Genomic DNA, 6868 nt, shown 5'->3' on the forward strand with positions numbered 1-6868 from the left:
CGAGAGACCAACTGAGGTAGCTGGAACCAACCTATCCACAACCAGAGGCACTGACAACTCTGGCTCCAAAGACTCAGAGAAGCTCGGAGGAGGAACATCGATCAGGTGTGGGGGCACGTTAGGCTCCAGAGCCAACTGGGACAGAGCCGAAAGCAAATTTGCTAGTGCCGAAATCTGAAGCAGTCTACACACGGCTCTCTCGACGTCTTCATCAGAAAGGCTCCTAAATGACCTGGAAGATAGAGTGGGGGATCTAGATCGCTGGAAAATAGGCGACCTAAGAGTCGGGGAAAACCGGTCGGAGTTCAGATGACTGGCTCCGAGATGTAGCGTCAGTTATCGGCTCCGAAGTTCCTGGAGCCGAAACTGATGGATCCACTAGGCTAACCTCTGTCGGCACCGAAATCAGTGGAGCCGCCGAGGGTGTAGCCAACTTAGTAACTTCATCTGGTGGCTCCGACGAAACAGAATGGGTGGAGACTGCCTTTTCGTAGTTTTTGGTCTGTCTTACTTGGAGGAGGAAGGAGATTTAGAGCTAGATGATGAAGATGCTATTTCCTCCTCAAAGGAATGTTTTAATAGTCCTTTCAATATAAGCTTGTTCTTCCTCTCCTGAAGAACCCAAGGACTGAAAGCATGACAAAATAGGCAAGACACAAAGTGTGCCCATCAGTCAAGGACATCTGGGCACATTTAGTACACTTTTTGAAGCCCAAAGGCTTACAATCCTTAGAGTCTTTTGACATAATGCAAAACCACTATCCACAAATACAAACATAACTATTAAACCGACAAAGACAAATGGAGGACTAGGTCCTCTAATTTAAACGGGCCTAGCCCAACGGAAGACAAACTGAACGAGGACTAGGTCCTCTAACTTAAACGGGCCTAGCCCAAGGAGAAAAGAGGGAGAAAAACCAGTTGCACAAGAGATAGCGATGCAGGGATACAAAAAGGGCCAACGGAAGAACGGCCAAACAACGTACAAGAAGTACACAGAAAAGCAAGCAGCAAATAGTCTGAACAGATATGGACTGCAATAAACACACTAAGCTACCAAACAGGATTATTTTATCCAATAATGACAAGTCAAAAAATATTGAAAAATATCACTTAGCTACGGCCAAGAAGAATCACGTCTGAGTTGAACGAGTGGCAAATGAGATCTGGGGAATGGTAGTGATGCGTGATGGGATACCGCCTAGCCACGAGCCAATCAGAAGTTTTTGAGTTACAGTATGGCTGAGTCGGAGCTGAGGTTTGGCTCCGGTCCCAAGTGTAAGAATGAAGGCGAGATAGGACTACAGAACATGAATCATTTCGTTAGTTACAGACATTTGCTTCATCAGTTTTTCTGAAATATTACTCTGTGGAGAAATTTTAAATCTACCAACTTGTTAGATTTCCAAAAAAAAAAAAAAGTGTTTCCAGTTAATTCTTTCTTCCCCATCATACCTTCAACATTTGGTGTCTGTCTGAGGAAAAATCCATTCTGCTTGGGTATAACGAGCAAATATGCTAAACCTTCTGGACTTTGGTGTATAGTTGACAGCTGTACATGTCCTCCTATTGTTACATCTATGTCTTAACTTTTGTTTACTGGGACATTGTGCCAGTGTGGTAAATCAGCCTTTGCTCTTTAACTTGTCCTAATAGCAAGGAGACTGTGTGAATGTTGTGCACTGCTTCACTATATATTTCTTGGTCTGCACCCTAAATTGAAATACACCGCAGGCTTGATTCATTGTTAGAGCTCTGTATTACTCACCGCAACAATGTGGTGCTTTCCCTGAAGCAGTTAACTTTTCTTCTATACCATTCTAGGTAAAGAAGTGATAGCAGTTGGCGTAACATAACGTGAAATTGATGGAGCCCTCTTTCAGGGAATCTTGTGATGCTTTTTGCTGTTTATTTTTTTATAGGGAAATGGTGATTAGTAGCCCCCTTGTTTTAGCAGTCTAAGCACAAAAATGGCTAGATTAGGCTTATGTACATCTTGTCAGTATCCATTTAAAGCCGTTAGTGCTGTATATGATTATTGCTGATTGAAAAAAAAGATTGAGCTGGCAGACTTCTTATCTGGTGGGCAGTATTGCTAATATTTGGTTTACGATTTGTTAGGAACTTAGTGTGCTAACCAAGCTGGCATACCTTTGTGGCTATATTATTTCAACAGTTTTTATTTACTGTGTATTTGCAGATGATGTGTGGTCCTATTAGCAATTTACATTGTACTGGAACTGTGGCAGAGCAGTAGCATATGTAACTATTTTGGCTAAGAACATCTTTCTTTAAGAGCTGAGGGGTTGAATTTTTTTTCACTCACCATTTTCTCCTACATACAGCACTGTAGCAGCTTAATAAATGTGTTACTGTGCACCCCAATCCATTCTTTGTTCTTGTTACAGCAGTTTGAGTAGTTTTATGCCATATCTGTAAGCACATATTCATCTTTTTTTTACTTTCAGCATGTGCAAAAGGCCTGCTGCTTGCTTGCTTCCTTCCAAAGAAAAGTTTAAAAAAAACAAAATTAAAATGTTTCATTTGTCAAACATTTGAATCATTTGACTCCCCTCATGCAAAATATTATATTTTTTTTGTTTATTGCTTTATGTAACTCAGTTGTTCTCCCTGTTTCTGGTTTTGTTTTGTTTTTTTCTAGATCTCTTCGTACCCGTTTGTTCATCGTTTTTGCCTAGCATGTCGATGTGACGTCCAAGTTCATCGTCCAAATCCTTGTCTCTGAGCTTCTCTGATGCTTGAACTTTCACCTTTGACCTTGTGTTCACCTTTTGATGCTGATGTATTTAAAATATATTACATTTGTTCCTTCATTTTTGTCATTTGTGCTGCCAACTTGGTTTTGCTAGAAAGACTGCTGAAGGGGGAAGAGATTGTTTAATCAGACATTTGAATATTGTTACAAAAATATATATTTTTCTAAAGGTAACCACTTGATTTTGTGAATATTCTTTGTACTTGTTTTTGGGAGCAGCCTTTCTAGCTTGCCAGAGCTAGTGTTTGTGTCTGTGTGAAAATGCAGCCAATCTGTTAGTGAATTATTTTTCTTACATATATTTTGGTTTTTAATCAAATAGAAAATATGAAATTTAGTAAAGTGCATCTGCCAGGATGATACTGTGGGGGCATGTATTTATTGAGCAGAAAATATTTGAAGTGACAGGGGCACTTTTGTTGAAGGAAACAATACGGACTAGTCATAGGACATTAAAGTAATATACTAAAGAACTTGCAAAAACCTGTGAATTGATGCCCTCTGCCCACTACACAACAAAAAAGAAATGTCTGCATTTTCCTACCTATATTTTTGTGTGGGGATACTGTTTGGTTATCATTTGTCCAAGTTCATTTTTTTCAATAGCAGAAACCTAAGTTCCATGTTGTCTTGTCATTTTTTTTTTTGGTAAGTCCTGCTTGCATGTTTTCTGTGACTGCACTGAATTTCTTAGAATGTGACTTTTTTAATCATAGTGCCAACAAAAGGTTTGCATGTCTATGCTGTTTCTTTACCTCCCTGTTTTTTCCTCTGTTTTCTTTTCTGTAGTTTGTGTGTCAGTAATAACCTAAAAATTAATAGGTTTGAAATATATTTTTTAAAAAAGTGTTTTGTGTGTGTGTGTTTTGATGTGGCAAAATACATAACCGGGTGCTGTCTGAGGCATCTCCACCCCCTTTGAGTGTTTAGACTATGGGCAGATACTGCATTGATAGAGGAGGGTTGAATTTAACAGGGCCCAATAGGCATTCCTAATATGAGAGTTTGGGGGACAGAACTGGTTAAAAATCAGCCAACTTTTATTATTGTGGTCGATCTGAATACAGAGCTCATCATAAGTGTGATGGCAATTTTGTCCTTTGCCAATTTTCAGATTGTTACAGATTTGTTGCTTATTTTGTTTTGAGTACTCCATTGTTATGATCCATCTGATTATAAACTTAATTGTTTTTAACTCAGTGTTTTTTATGCCTACACTTTGAAGCAGGCATTGTAAGTACCTGTTTAGCAGTTACCCATCTCTCTGTATGATTTTTCAGCCTTACCTCTGCACTTCGTGTCATTTGAATTTGGGTATACTAACCATGATACCAAGAAAAACAGACTCTGTATGGACACAGTGTTAAGAACTGGAAGTCCAGACTTTATTTTTTTAACTTGAATCTGTCCTTGCAATACTTTCTTCCCTTTCTGTGTTCATGATTCAAGCATGTTATCAGTAGTTACCATTCAAGACTCCCCAAGCTGTGTTCAGAGTTTCTGACTGAGAAGAATTTGCATTAGTTTGTTTGCTCCTGCAAATTGATATATGCTGTGTGTTGGTGTTACTGAGGAGTACAGGTCTGTTTAAAAAGCTGTAGGAGGGATCATAAACTAGGGTAAAATCATAAGTGCAGTATTTCATCACATTGCAAAGTATAGTGAATGCAACTGTTCAGGCTTTTATCCAAGTTAAAAGCACAATATGGTAACACAAATGCTGGTTCAGTGCCAGTTAAACTCGTAGTTGGATAAAACCCTGAACATTGTATTCACTGACATTTGACTCCTGTCAAATTGAAGCGCTTACCACGTGTCACCAATAGATCAGTACCTGTCCTACCACATTATTTTTTCTGGCAGCTGATCAACCAGTCTAAAATCTGTTGCATCTGGTAGCTGTGGAGCAGTTGTAATAATAAATCCCAGTCAAAATTCCAGGGACTAATGACATAATGACGAATGATATCCTGTTCATTTGTTTTCACCTTTTTATGGAAGAAAGTACATATTGGCATTTTTGTCTATCGTTAGGGCTGCAAACGACTTTTGTGAAGTGGGAAGCTTGGATTACAAACTGCAGGTTCATGCTTCTTGGATCCAAGTCATGTAGTATAGTTGCCTGTTAGAAATGGAGTTGAGATGTGACCAGGCAATGTCTTGTTTCCTTCCATAAGAACCCGTGTATTATATACATACAGAGTTGTAGCAGCTGGTAACAAACTTTGGGGGACTCTGGAAATATGTAATACATACTACTTTCCAGTCTGTGGTTGCTTTGGTAAATTGATAGGTCATATAACATGTTTTCACATGGCATTGAGATATCATACTCGGAAAAAATGTTTGTGGGGGTATTGAAGGCTTGGTGCTTTGTTGAAATGGTTGGCCTGAAGTGGAGGAAGTGGCTTAATTGTATTGCTTTGTTACCATAGTCAAAACACCCTCAGTATTTCCTCATCCTGCAACCATTTGTATCAGTGGGTGTGCACATGCAAAAGTAGTGTTGCCAAAACGTTTTTTCATGATGTAGTTCTCTGTTTCATCCAGTATCTCTGATTAAAGTGGGATAAACTGTAGGGTATGAGATAGGCCAAGTTTTGCAACTACTAGCATGTTTCCAGATTGAAATGAGATACTGATACAACTCACCTTCCTACCTTCCAGCTGCTTTTTGTGGGAAAAAAAATAAAATAAAAAAAAATTAATTTTTTGAGAAACCTGTGGGCTTTTTTATTGGTACAAACTGATTGTATTTAACACTAGGTTTTGTACAGTTTTTTGCCTTTTGTACTAGAAAAATGTAAAGCAGTTTCACAATGTGAAGATAAAAAGAATTTGCCACTATGACCAAACTTACAAAATGTACTGCAGTAATTTAAGTAATAAAAAAATATGTACAGTATGCTTTACTTTGAAACAGATGCTTTCTTTTTAATTTGCTAATGTGTTCTTGTGTGTGAAATGAATTTTGATGTTATTTCTGTAGAAAAAAATATATATTTCAATGGTAAAAACCACTTGTGACTTTATTTTTGAGGCAGAGTTCTGAGTTTTGTGTAATGAATATGAAAGAAATGTTACAAGTTTGAAACAAGTGAGAATGTTAGCTTTTTTTCACCCCCCCCCCTTTTTTTGTCCTAATTTTGGTACTAAAATGTTTTAATTGTGAGTACATAGATATACATCTATAAATATATACATACACACACTGACAAGCAGTCATTTTGTATGCCAAGTGTGGTACCTATCTTTGTTTATTTGCTATTAAACTGTTTGAGGTTAAGTCATGTCTTTGTATTTATTTTTTTGTATTTAAACATGTTATTCACACATTTTGCAGCCCAAAGACTAGATTATTGAAGTGAGAAGGAGAAAAATCATATAATGAAGGTGTTTGATTGCCAAGAACCACCAGTGAATACTGGATGCAAGTGGAGATGTCATTTATTTTAAAATATTTGCATTGCAGTGTATGAAGAATCAAGGAACCTACTTGACAGTTGAATGATAGCTTCTTCTTGCCCATTTTCATACCTGTTGCAGCTTGTACAGTTCAACATTGTCTTTCTACAGTTTTCCCTAATGTGGGGTACACTTGTCATGCCTTTGTTGTTCCAGGTCCACCACATACTCTCTGAAGTGTGCTTCCTTGTGGTTTCCTGCCTTTATAGATTCATAGGTTGGTACTAGGCTATCGGCCCCAGGGGCCTATACAAGCCTAGCCATAACAATTCCCTGGCTATTTCTTCCCACAGTATTTACTTCCCTGGACCCCTGTCTGGCAGGGTAACTGACGTGATCCCCGGGGTGAATTTCCAATCTCCCATCCCAGTCATCAAGGTAGTACAGTAGAAGAAGAACAAGCTTATTCTGAAAGGACTGCTTAAACACTCCGAGGAAGACTTGGCAAAGTCTTCCAGTGCCATGTCCTCTCCAGCTAAAAAGGACAAAAAGACTGCTAAGAAGCACTCTGTTTCTTCAGAGCTGCCAGAGAAAGTTGCTAGAACAGCTTCTCCTTCGGCTCCATTGGCTTCAGTGCCAACAGAAGGTAATGTATTGACTAAGTCTGTATCATCTCCCAGCCTTTCT

At 38.6% G+C, this 6868-nt stretch overlaps 1 protein-coding gene across 8 annotated transcripts in view; it reads left to right on the forward strand.

Annotated features, from left to right (window-relative positions):
- CELF1 (CUGBP Elav-like family member 1) overlaps positions 1-6062 on the forward strand; it is a 1362987-nt gene extending 1356925 nt beyond the window's left edge. For all 8 annotated transcript variants that reach the window (XM_044082727.1, XM_044082728.1, XM_044082731.1 and 5 more), the window contains one exon: positions 2663-6062. The gene's annotated coding sequence lies outside the window, so the exon portion shown is untranslated. The remainder of the gene's footprint in view (positions 1-2662) is intronic.
- The last annotated feature ends 806 nt before the right edge of the window (positions 6063-6868 follow it).

The sequence above is a fragment of the Protopterus annectens genome, chromosome 9.part0, assembly GCF_019279795.1.
Source record: "Protopterus annectens isolate FY-2018-M chromosome 9.part0, PAN1.0, whole genome shotgun sequence".
Lineage (NCBI taxonomy): Eukaryota > Metazoa > Chordata > Ceratodontiformes > Protopteridae > Protopterus > Protopterus annectens.